This window comes from Coenobita brevimanus, chromosome 70 (assembly GCF_032717465.1).
Source record: "Coenobita brevimanus isolate Jiangsu-jjx chromosome 70, ASM3271746v2, whole genome shotgun sequence".
Lineage (NCBI taxonomy): Eukaryota > Metazoa > Arthropoda > Malacostraca > Decapoda > Coenobitidae > Coenobita > Coenobita brevimanus.
In genome coordinates, this window is record NC_137023.1 from 41,002,053 (window position 1) to 41,015,244 (window position 13,192).

The 13,192-nt window shown below is 40.4% G+C and overlaps 1 pseudogene; it reads left to right on the forward strand.

Annotated features, from left to right (window-relative positions):
* Nucleotides 1-4,684: 4,684 nt before the first annotated feature.
* LOC145406497 (5S ribosomal RNA) lies at nt 4,685-4,801 on the forward strand (annotated as a pseudogene).
* Nucleotides 4,802-13,192: the final 8,391 nt, after the last annotated feature.

Sequence of the window (13,192 nt, forward strand, 5' to 3'; positions counted from 1 at the left end):
GATAAACAATTTTTATTCTAGCCCACTTCACTGGGCATGCTGTTGATCTCTTTTGTGCTTCTTTCTTTTCTTTCTAGGCTGGGATGCACAATGTTTTCAGAAGGCAGCCTAAGGCCAACCGTGTGTGAAACATTTGAAGCCATCTTGCAGTTAACCATAAAGCCAATGTACAATGAATTTTAGTCAGACTGTATGATGGCCTCATTTTTACCCTGCTGGCCCTAGATAGGCAAGCCTGAAATGCAGGGAATGTTCGGAAGAAATCTCGACCAATCAGAGGAGAGAACAACCAAAACATAAACCCATTCACATTGCTTGAAAGCTGGCTGGCTGAGTGATGTACTGACATTACTGACATCACAGTACTGATGACTAGAATAGACCTAACATGACATGAAATCACATATGATGGCAGTGGCCTGAAATATATGAGATGGCATGACATGAATGCACAGACACGACAATGCAGTTATGGCATATTACACTGATATGACAGCACTAACATGAATTGAGAGTATTAGAATGAGTATTGTTATCGTATGACATGACTGCACTGATATAGCATGTCATGACAATACTCACTTATAACTATGTGATGACAATGCTGATAACCTGACATAATGCTGGTGTCATAACAGAATGACAGTCTAACATGAAAAATGCAATTGCATGACAGGTAACCTATACATGACATGATAAAGGTAGCCTCTACATGACATGAAAAAAGTAGCCTCTCCATGACATGACAAAGGTAGCCTCTACGTGACATGACAAAAGTAACCTGTACATGACATGACAAAAGTAGCTTCTACATAACATGACAATGGTAGCCCTCTAATGACATGACAAAGGTAGCTTCTACATGACATGACAAAGGTAGCCTCTAAACGACATGACAAAAGTAGCCTCTACATGACATGACAAAGGTATCCTCTACATGACATGACAGGTATCCTCTACATGACATGACAAAGGTAGCCTCTAATGACATGACAAAGGTAGCTTCTACATGACTTGACAAAGGTAGCCTCTATATGACATGACAAAGGTACCCTCTGCGTGACAGGACAGTGTTAACATACGATATAACTTTTTCATTGCAGTACTGACGAGACATGGGGACACCAACGTAACGAGCTGACATGACAGCATTAACATGAGATCACATGGACACCAACAGTTATGAAATCTGTTTTGATATACACCGACTGTTCTTCAAACTACACTACAGAATTGTATGTAGAATTTTTGTTCCTGTGCCCCTGTATAACCCTCACACAATGTTTTATTCGTCTAGAGTCAAGGTAAGGTGAGGAAAAAGTATATAAATACGACCACAGTTTTCGTATAGGCCGCCGCCCCACTCATCATTCATTAAATTTAAAAATAATGAGCAATAAACTTTAGCGAAATTATTAAATCTCGAAAATTTTTAAAGTATAAAAATAAGGTATATACTGTGTAGAAAAGTGAGTGATATTTATTTTTACATTTATATCCAAACGCTCGTTCCAATGACCAATCAGAAGCGGAACCTGTCAGCCAATCACCGTTCAGCTTGTATAAGCATCAAAACATTGGCGTATTTAAATTGTAGTGTTGGTGTTTATTATGTATCTGGCTATAGAAGAAAATACATATATCTGCTAGTTGTGCCAAACCATACAGCATAATCGAACTCGTACAGGAAAAAGTTGTAACACTTGAAAGTGTACAGTGAATACCTGCGGTTGTGTACTGGGTGTGGATTGGTGGTAGTGCTTCATTATTGCGTGCCTTCATTCCAATGCCTTTTATATATAAGGTAAAGAAATAAGTTGGGCCAATATTTGACCTCTGCCTTTCTTGAAATACAGTACCACTTGGAAGGGTAAACATACGCTTTACTTTAAGCAGTAGAAGCACCTTATCAAATCACCTTGAATTTACCTTATACTTTTTCCTGAAGGGGCACTTGATCCCTCGTTTATTCTTGAGGCAAGGCCGAGTACTTTTCCTTCAAGGGGCTCTTGATCCCTTGTTTACTCTTGAGGCAAGGCCATGGCGTCGCCACCACCTTCACTTTGTTTCAGGTGCTCCAGCTGGGCCACAATGGAGTCGGAGGTTGCTGGGCATGACGAGGTGTATCCTGAAACCCGTGGTTGGTCTGGGGTGGTACCGGTAGTCAAAAACTTGTCTAGTTTCTTCTTGAATACCTCTGTTGTCACACCCGCAATGGTTCTAAAGTGTTTAGGAAGGCAGTTAAAAAGTCTTGCCCCTTTTTTAGATAAGTTATTGTACAGGAGAGTCTTGATTCTGTTAGGGCATACTGATGGAAGGTGAGTTGGGATACATTTTCTCCCTGTTCTTGCTTCCTTTTTTGGTTCTGATGGTAGGATGGGCTCTGTCTTGGGTGGTGTAATTAGATTTTCTAAACTTTTCCATGTACAGTATATATATATATATGTATATAAATATATTAGTGGTAGGTGGTGGCGACCCTCATCCCCTCACTTGATGTAGTGCTCCCTACTTCTTTCTTAGCCTTTATCATTCTTTTTCTGTGCCTGCCCTCCTCTCGTCCAATTTTTCCCATCTTTCGTCACTTATTGCTTTTCTTTCCTTTACAGTGGCTTTACATTGAGTGACAAGCCAAATGGTTTCCTGTAAGCCAAGAAACCATATACAGTAAAAGTCCAATTTTTCAGCATCCAATTCCCCGGCAAATCTGACATTTCGGCAGTTTTGAGAAATAATCCCATTTACGAAAATCTCTGATCGTTTGGCAGATTTTCCAATTTTTTTCGTCCCCTCTACTGCTGAGGACTTCTTCCAGCAGTAGCAGACTCCAATCAACCCCTTCTGTTGTACATATGTAAATAAGGAATCTACTATAAGTTTAGGTAAATGCATGTGAACTTGTAGGCCTACTGTACCATTACATTTATATACAGTATGTTCACTAATTTCTTTATTTTTCATATTCATATATAGTACTGTATTCATTACAGTATTGTACAGTATCAAACAGTATACAGTACTCTCTCCAAACACATTTGTAATGATATGAGTAGTGATGATAGTGTTCACCGAAACATATAAGGTACTGAGTGGGTAGGGTTTTTGATAATTCGGCAATTTTGATTTTTCGGCACTTGCCTGGTCCCATAGATGCCGAAAAATAGGACTTCTACTGTACAGCGCTGGGTGGTAACCATATAACCAAACCATACGTGCTCCCTACGTGTCAACAAGTGGGTTGGTGGAGGGTTAGTGCCCCTCCATGTAAAACAAATAACTCAAAGTCAAAGGGCCATCCCTTACATATATATATATATAGCTATCTATCTATCTATTGCCAGACGCCTCAATCCCGTTTGGGGTGGCCACAAACAAATCGCCTCCAAGTCACCCTGTCCCCCGCCATTTCACTGCCCTGCTCCCAACTCACACCCCCCTCTCTCATATAGCCTATATATATATATAAATATATACCAGTATATAGGCTATATATTAAAATCTTATTATAACAGACTGAGTGAGGCCCAAGCCAGTCCAATAAAAGCAACGTCCGGACTTTCCTCTGCTAAGCTGCGCTTTTTCCGATATATCACAGTCTGGATCGCACCAATGGTTTTTAAACTGTTTTCACCACCATTGCAGTACTGTACTGTATTATACATTCATTACAGTAATCAAATGGTATTATTTATATATATATATATATATATATATATATAAGCAAATTCCAGTCTATTGAAGTCCATTATAACGAGGTATACCGATTTCATGCTACTAAGGCCTAGAAGCCACGCCCACATTCTGTGGAAACTCGTGATTGGTTCACGTCAAATGTTTGAGTGACTACCCATGTAATCACACTAAATGTGTTCTCAGTTTGTAATCAGGCCTGCACTTCTCTTTAGTAGTGTTTATAATCAGGGAAATAAACATAAAAATAATATGAAGGAATTAGCATTTCACAGAGGGTGCCAAAAAAGTTAAATATTTATCATAAACTGTTGAAATCAAGGATACAATTCATTTTTAAATGAAGCCTATTCACTGTTTCCTTGTTTTGTGTCAAACATAAATTTATGGACTGCAAATAAATGACACCAAACATAGGGTACAATAGTCCGTGAAGCACAGTGTATATTGTCTAGTTATATCCCAAATCATTATATAACTGATATAAGGCAGTATCATTATAGCCGTCCTTCGGAAGGTAAAATGCTCAGGGGAACAGTCAGTCACTCAGTGGGAAATTAAATGTATCACCAGCCAGCTGATGTCATCTCACAGGTGTCAGTTGTCAAAACCTGATAAGTTTCCTTAATTTCTTTTATTACCCAGTTACATACTGTATATTGCAGTACCAGTAAGTGTATATTGTACTTTAAAATGCATGGTAGCTTATAATTACGAAGGCCATATAATTAATGGTTACCTAATTGAAAGGGTGTAGAAGTACCGACAATGAGCGTGTAGCCTATGTACAGTACCGGGCTGCAGCGATACACCCCTGCTTGTCGTGGGGAGAGAGAGAGAGAGAGAGAGACTTGGATGAACAGCAGGGTGGTAAGTAGGGAGGGTAAGTTGCCTGTTTAATTTTGTGATACAATGCTTACAAAGATACAATATTTATAATATGATCTATCTATCTATTGCCAGACACCATAATCCCATAAGGGGTGGTTATTTGACTTTGAGTTACCACGTTGAGTACACCGCTTCCCGTCCGATCAGCGAAGTTAAGCAACGTTGGGTCTGGTTAGTACTTGGATGGGTGACCGCCTGGGAACACCAGATGCTGTTGGCATCCCTACGTGTCAAATGGGGTTGGTGGAGGATTAGTGCCCCTCCCTGTAAAACAATTAACTCAAAGCCCTTGGCCACCCCGTCTGGGATACATGGCGTCTGGCAATGAATGAATGAATGAAATGAGTTATTTGTTTTATGGGGAGGGGCACTAACCTTCCACCAACCCACTTGCTGACACATAGGGAGCACGTATGGTTTTGTTATATGGTTACCACCCAGCGTTGTAAATGGTTTCTTGGGTTACGGGAAACCATTTAGCTTGTCACTCAATGTAAAGCCATCTGTAAAGGAAAGCAATAAGAAGTGACAGGAAAGATGGGAGAAATAGGAAGAGAGAAGGGCAAGCACAGAAAAAGAATGATACAGGCTAAGGAAGAAGTAGGCAGCACTACATCAAGTGAGTGGATGATGGTCACCACCAGCAGCAAAAAAAATCAACATTTGAAAACCGTCATCACTGGCTGTTCCTTTTACCTCCCCATGGACTCAGCATATATATATAAAAGTTTTATGAGTTATACAATGATTTGGGATATATATTATTGTATGAAGTGTAGTTTGCTTTATATTGTATATATCTTATGTTTGGTGTCATTTGTTTGTACCTACATTACATTTGCTACAGTCAAAGAAATAGTGAATGGATTTTATTCGAAAGCAAGCATGCATCCTTGACTTTGACCGTTTGTGGCACTTATTTACATTTTTAATACATTGGAGTCTTTATCCAAAAATCATGGGACTTTCAAAGTTTCGTTTAATTGATTTTTTCAGATAGATGATCTCTCTACTGGTATCTATCTATTTGCCAGGCGCCTTAATCCCATACGGGGTGGCCACAAACAAATCGTCTCTATGTCACCCTCTCCCCCGCCATTTCACTGCGCTGCTCCCAGTTCACACACCCCTCTCTCATATACCTCTCCACTCCATCCCTCCACCTCATCCTTGGCCTTCCCCTCCCTCTCTCCCCCTCCACCTCACTCACATACACTCTCCTTGTCAGTCTCTCACTTTCCATCCTCCCCATATGGCCAAACCACCTCATTGTGTTTCTCCTAATGCATCCTATCACATCCACATCCACACAACGACATTCTTACTGTAATATGTAGGATACAAGAGAACAGTAATGTACTCACCCATCACCCATTTTTGGCAACATCTAACCCACCAGCACCCCAAAAGTCACTCAACCATCACCAAAACCCTTAATGCACTGTAGTAACTACGTATCTATGTGTACTTTTGTAACTAATAGAATCTGCCAACTTAAATAAATCTTCACTCAAATAAACTTAAGTAAACTTTCACCAAAAAATGACATAATTCACTGTAAGGAATTCGAACAAATAGTCTTGAACCTATTTGTTTTGTCATATTTTCCATTTCCTTATTCAATCATTTCCACATCATCCACATCATCTAAATCTTCCGAGGTGGTGGATGGGGGCTGGAGCAACCAACGCTCACTCTAGTGACTAGCGGAGCAACCGTAAACTAACGCTAGTGGCGCAAAACAAGCCCGCTGTGTTTGAATTTTCAGATAGATTTAAGATTTTTGCGGTTAATCGAAATGAGAACGTTTTAGTAAAATTTATGGTTAATGGCATATTGTGGTTAAAAGAATTTCGGATAAAAGAGACTCCATTGTATCCTCTCTAACATGCTAATGCCTCAAAATAATTTGCATTGTTATGCTCCTAATAAATAACATTACTGTAGAGAAAATCTGGTACTGTCAACTCATTTAATACAAATAAATGGGCAGCTGCACGAACATTTTGTATGGACCAATCATCTGTTTTCAGATATAGAAAGTGGGTGTGGCTTCTAGGCCTTATTAACATAAAATCAGTATAGTACTGAAAAAAAAAAAAAAAATATATATATATATATATATATATATATGTATATATATATATACACACACATACATACATACTGTACACAGTAGACCCTTGTTATCCGCAGATTTTGCATCCGCAGGTTTAAGTTTCCACGGGTCAGACTTATTTTAATACTGTACTACACTGTAACTTAATTTGAAATTGGTGGGCAGCGTGCACTTCTTTTGTCACTACAGTTAGCATACCCACACCCATGGGCATTTCTGCAACTTGGCCAGTCATATTGTAAACACCAGTCAGTTCTCTACTTATGTCGTCGTCGCCCTTCTCATGTTTACAACTCTATTGTTCTTTCATTGTTTAAGTGAAAAATGGCTCCCAAGAAACAAGTAAAGGATAAAAGCAATCCTTCTAAGCCAAAGAGAGAGCATAAGGTGTTATCATTGGCAGAGAAAATAGATTTTAGATATGTTGAAAAGTGGAATGTCAATGGCTGAAGTCGGGCGCCACACTTCTCGTCGCCTCACCACATTGTCACTGTAGGAACTGCACTACAATTATCATCGTCATTATACAGTAATCACCATCATCTATACAACAATCATCATCATACAGCAATCGTCATCATTGTATGAAGGTTATGAAGAGAACACACAGTCTTTTGGTGTGTTAATACGTATTTGTAATTTTTAAAGTATGTTCTTATTTTTTCAGGGATGTGCTTAGCTTATGTGGAAATAAATTGCCATTTTGTGATGATGAGTATCCGCAGAATTTGACCTCCGCAGGGGTCTCTGGAACCTAACCCCCTCGGATAACAAGGGCCTACTGTATATACATATATAAATACTGTGTGTGTATATATATATATATACCTTGTATATATGTATGTATGTATACAGTAATCCCCGTACTATCCGGACGCCCACTTTCCGGACACCCCACTTACCGGACATTGTGGGCCTGGACCTTAGGAACCCAAAAATGGCCAGAAAAAGACAAAAATCCCCCCAAATCCAATTTTTTCCCCACCCGTAATCTGAAATTGCTGCGCGGCGCTGAACAGCTGTTTACACCACGGCCCCTTTACCCCTTCCTTCCTCTCCCCTCCCCTGTCAGGGTTGCCATTTGGTATGTTTCATTACCAAATGTGGACCAATGTGGTAATGAAAAACTCGTTTGGTAATGAATCAGAATAATGCATTACCAAACGGATTTTTCACACGTATGAGGATACAAAGGATGGAGATGGTAGATTGTCTGCTGTCTCTGATTAATCTGCTATATACTGTGTATATATATATATATATATATATATATATATATCATCATCATCATCAGCCATTACAAGTCCACTGCTGAACAAAGCCCTCCCCCAACCTTCTCCACGAATTCCTTGGCTGAGCCAATCTTTGCCACGTTTTCCCTGCAAATTTTTCTATCTCATCTCTCCACCTCCTGTCTGGCCTTTTTTTGCAACGCTTACCATCTCTTGGTGTCCAGTCAGTCAACCTCTTGCTCCATCGATTATCCCTTGTTCTTGCTACATGACCTGCCCACCTCCATTTCTGTTCTTTTATAACTTCTATAATATCTTTGACTTTAGTCTGCTCTCTCACCCAAGTTGATCTTTTCCTGTCTCTTAAAGATATTCCCAACATTTATCTTTCCATTGCTCTCTGAGAACGAATTAATTTATTTTCCATCGATTTTGTCAGTTTCCAAGTCTCACAACCATACGTCATAGCTGGAATTATACATTCGTTATATACTTTTCATTTCATGCAAACTGGCAAGCTACCGTACTTTTCATAATGTCTCTATGTTTACCGAAAGCTTTCCATCCAATTGTAATGCGTCTTTTTATTTCGCTATCATTATCTTTTGTTAATTTTAGTATTTGTCCCAAGTAGTTGTACTACTTAACCTCTTCAAGAATTTCTCCACTTATTCTTATGACGCTCTTTGGTGTTTGAGGATTAAACATTACTTTAGTTTTACTCTGGTTCATCTTTAGCCCTATTTTGAGACTTCCTCTGTTCAGGTCATTTAACATTTCTTGCAACGTCTCTTCTTTTTCTGAGATTAGGACAATGTCATCTCCAAATCTTAAATGGTGTACAGTATATTATTCATCATGATGGTAGGTTGGGGCACTCACCATCCACTCACTTGATGTAGTGCTGCTCTCAGATGTCTGTCCTTTCTTTTCTTCCATCCTCTTCTGTCTTTCTTTCCTTCATTCTTTTCTCATCCTTCTGCCTGCAGGTGTCTTTACACTTCATCCTCTGTCTTTCTTTCATTCTTTCCTCTTTGTTCTGCCTGTGGGTGACTTTACACTGAGTGACAAGCCAAATGGTTTCCTGTACACCCGGAAGCCATTTACTATGCCGGGTGGTAACCATATAACCAAATTATAGCGCCTGGTGGTTTAGTGGGTAAGTACGGTGCTCCAGGCCGATTGAGCCGGTGAAGGCTCATATCCAAGGGGTGGCTGGGGTTTAATGCTCACGTAACACCACGCAGGGATGAGTGAGGCTGGTCACTCTCATCTCAAATGTCAAGACCAACTTGCCTAGCCCTGGGCTTCTACGCTTCTCATGGGGCAATGTAGGATTGGATGATGGATGGATCATTCATCATCATCATCATCCAGACCTCTTTTCCCACCCTAGGGCAGGATGAGGAGTAGCAATGTTCAGGCAGCCCAAATTTGCCCACTCCAATGGGCCACGTTTCCATTCACTCACCATTCAAGCCCCCGGAATCTTGGCTTTATCGAATACACCAAAAACATTGACCATGTTGTGTAGCTTCACATAAACATATCAGATTGAGTCAGTCCAGACGCTGCCACGTCAAAAAGGGGTGCCAAATCCCTGATCATTCACTTCTTCTCACATTCATCCAGCCATCTCGATCTCTTGTCAGTTCCCTAGCCTCACTGACTTCCAAACCTCTCTTCCTCACGCACTTATCCACTATATCCCTCCATCTTCTCCTTGGCCTACCTCACCTCCTCCCTTCATCAAATTCACTCAAATATACCTTTCTCACCACTCTATAGTTATCCATTCTCTCCAATGGCCATACCATCTCAGTACACTCTCTTTGATTCTGGTGTCCACTGACTTCGTCACACCACATTTCACGAATCACATTGCCGCAAGCTCACCCCTAACGCAAGGGTTTCGTTCCAACTGCGGCGCGTTTGGCGCGAAACTGCGTAAGTTTTAACTACTCCTTATTTTGCTTCCTAGAGCCCCTAAATGTGGTGTTTTGCTGTTATCTGCCATTGGTAATCAATATGAAGCACTTTAAGTGGTTAGAAGATTTATTTAATGTTATAACTTACAAATACAGTACTGCACAGCAAAACTACAGCATACAAATACGTAAACACAAGACAACATTCCAGTGCCGATTGGTTTCGGTACAATTTGTCGTCAAGTCAATTCGCCATCACAGCAATAACAAGCCAATTCGCTGTCATTAAGGGGAGCGGATGCCAGCAAGGACCGATTTTCGACTGACAAAGGCGTTTTGCGAAAGTTACCCCATAAAATAGCTCCAAGTATCACTCGTTCTCTGTAAAAATTTGACAGTTGTACGACAATTCTTTCCCCTTCAAAAAAATTATTTTGTAATTAAAATTATTTAGTAATTCCAATTTTGAGGTCACTTCCCTACAGAAATCTCCGTTTTCTATGCAGTATATAATATGACCATTTCCCCGCCCCCCCCTTTTTTTTTTTTTTTTTTTTTTTTCCTGTAAAAATTATGTCATATGTCTGGCAATGGGAGTGTAAGTGTGTGGAGGGTGGTAATGAGGCAGGGAAACACCAGCAATGATATGACTCTGGGAAAGGTGAGACGTGCCAGCCTTTGTTTCAACCTGTTCTCAGTCTGCGCTAATCTTGGCCATTTCTCATCGTTTTTGCACACTTTTTGAAGATGGGGCAACCATCTAAGAAGCTACTGCATTGTCAGAAAGTGGCAGAGAAGAATTTGATGCCATTTCAATGGGAGGAAAACGTGTTGGAAGCTGCAGTTCTTTCTCCACCATTGCCACCTCCCCTCTTACCTGCCACCCCACCGCCACCTCACCTGATGACCCCCCAACCTTCTATGTCTTTTTCTCCATCTTTGTCTTCATCATTCTCTACCTCTTCATAACCAGCCCTAATCCTGACTCATAAAATAAAGAAAAAGTACCTGAGTTGTTTTCAATCATATAGACACTGCAAGTCAATAGAAAATGCGTGATATCTCACAACTAAACATACACTCCTTTGGAGTGATATGACTCCATTCGTTTTGAACGTAAGACAAAAAGCAAAATACCTACAAAAAGAGGAATGAAAGAGGAACATTTTGGCCTTATATTTTTTTCATAGACTGACAAACATGACTGTAATGATTTTTTGAACATGGCATAATGGGGGTAAAATTTGGGATAAATATATAGGCATTTTGGGAATTTTCTTGTTCACCAATGGTGAAGAATATTAAAAAACTGTTAGGGCAGTTTATTAATGAGGGCTTTATTAGTAAAACTACCAAATATCATAGGGATCAGATGAACACGCTTCCCCTGGTTTCCCATTTCTCGGGTCTCTTCTTTTTTATACATATTACGCATATATATATTTTTTCTGTAAAAACTAATTGACCAAATTTACTCAAACTCTGGGATGTTATTGCTCATATAAAGTAATAAAACATAAAAAAAAATCAGACAAATATAAGAAAAACAAATGTACCTTCATAAGTAACAACTGTCTGCTCCCCGTAATGAAGACAGCTATGGGTGACGATAGAATGTAATTCAGAGGCGAAATAAGTATATTTATAGAATAAAGGGGAATCGTTCAGGGTGTGAATTGTCCTGATGGGGAATCGTCCATGTTTTGATGGGGAATTGTCTGACGGCGAATTGTCCCGGAACCCGTCGATCATGGGTAATAATATAAATCAGGAATTGATGGAGTGTGTGGTGAAATGCTGAAGCATAGGGGAGAGATAGTAGTAGAATGGATGTGGAAGATGTGTAAATTGGCCTGGGAGGAAGGTAGAGTCTCGGAGGATTGGAAATCAGGTACACTATAATTATTCCCTTGTACAAAGGAAAAGGAGAAAAAGAAGTGTGTGGTAATCATAGGGGCATTTGTCTTCTTAGTATAATAGGAAAAGTGTATGGTAGGATACTTATTGACAGAGTTAGAGAAAGAACAGAGAAAATAGTTGGAGAAGAACAGGGAGGTTTTAGGAAGGGAAGAGGTTGTGTAGATCAGATATTCATTCTTAGATCTTTAGTGGAAAAGTTTCTAGAGGAGGGAAAGTTGTATGCGGCTTTCATGGATTTGGAGAAAGCATATGACAGGGTGGATAGACAAGGATTGTGGAAAGTGTTAAGAATATATGGAGTAGATGGGAAGTTGTTGAATGCTGTGAAGAGTATGTACGATGGTGCGAAGGCTGCAGTGCGTGTGGATGGTGAACTAAGTGAATTTTTCTCTTTGAAAGTTTGGTTGAAACAGGGATGTGTCATGTCTCCATGGTTGTTCAATCTGTACATGGATGGGGTAATAAAAGAGGTACAAGGTAGGGTAGTGGATGTTGGAGTGGCCCTGGTGAGAGAGGATAGTGTTTGGAAACTCCCTGTACTGTTGTTTGCAGATGATACTGTGTTGTTGAGTGAAGACGAAGGGGAGCTGCAAGGCTTGGTGGATGAGTTTGGGAGAGTGTGTAAGAAACGGAATCTAAAGGTGAATGTAGGGAAGAGTAAAGTGATGGTCTTTGAGAGAGGTGAAGTCAGTGAATGTACAGCGAGGTTGGATGGTGAGGAATTGCAAAATGTGATTACGTTTAAGTACTTGGGTAGTGTGCTGAGTAAGGATGGAGGTTTGGAGGGTGAAATGCTTGAAAGGGTACAGCAGGGAAGAAAGGTTGCTGGTTCTTTGAAAGCAGTGATAAGAAACAGGGAAGTGAGCATGGAAGTGAAAAAGTTACTACATGACAGTATTGTGATACCAACTCTAACGTACGGAAGCGAAGCTTGGACGTTGTTGGAAGGACACAAGTCAAGAGTGAGAGCAATGGAAATGAGTTATTTAAGAGGAGCCTGTGGAGTCACATGGAGAGACAGGCTGACGAATGAGGATATAAAGGAGCGTTGTGGTGTGGATGTGGATATGATAGGAAGCGTTATGAGGAACACACTGAGGTGGTTTGGCCATGTGGAGAGGATGGAGGGTGAAAGACTGACGAAGAGAGTGTATGTGAGTGAGGTGGAGGGAGGAAGAGGGAGGGGGAGGCCGAGGATGAGATGGAGGGATGGGGTGGAGAGGTATATGAGAGAGGGGGGTGTGAGTTGGGAGCAGGGCAGTGAAATGGCGGGGGACAGGGCGACTTGGAGGCGATTTGTTTGTGGCCACCCCAAACGGGATTGAGGCGTCTGGCAATAGATAGATAGATAGGTTAACTGGTTACAAGGCCATATTTAATGCTTTAATTTTATTTAAGTGCTTAAATTACAT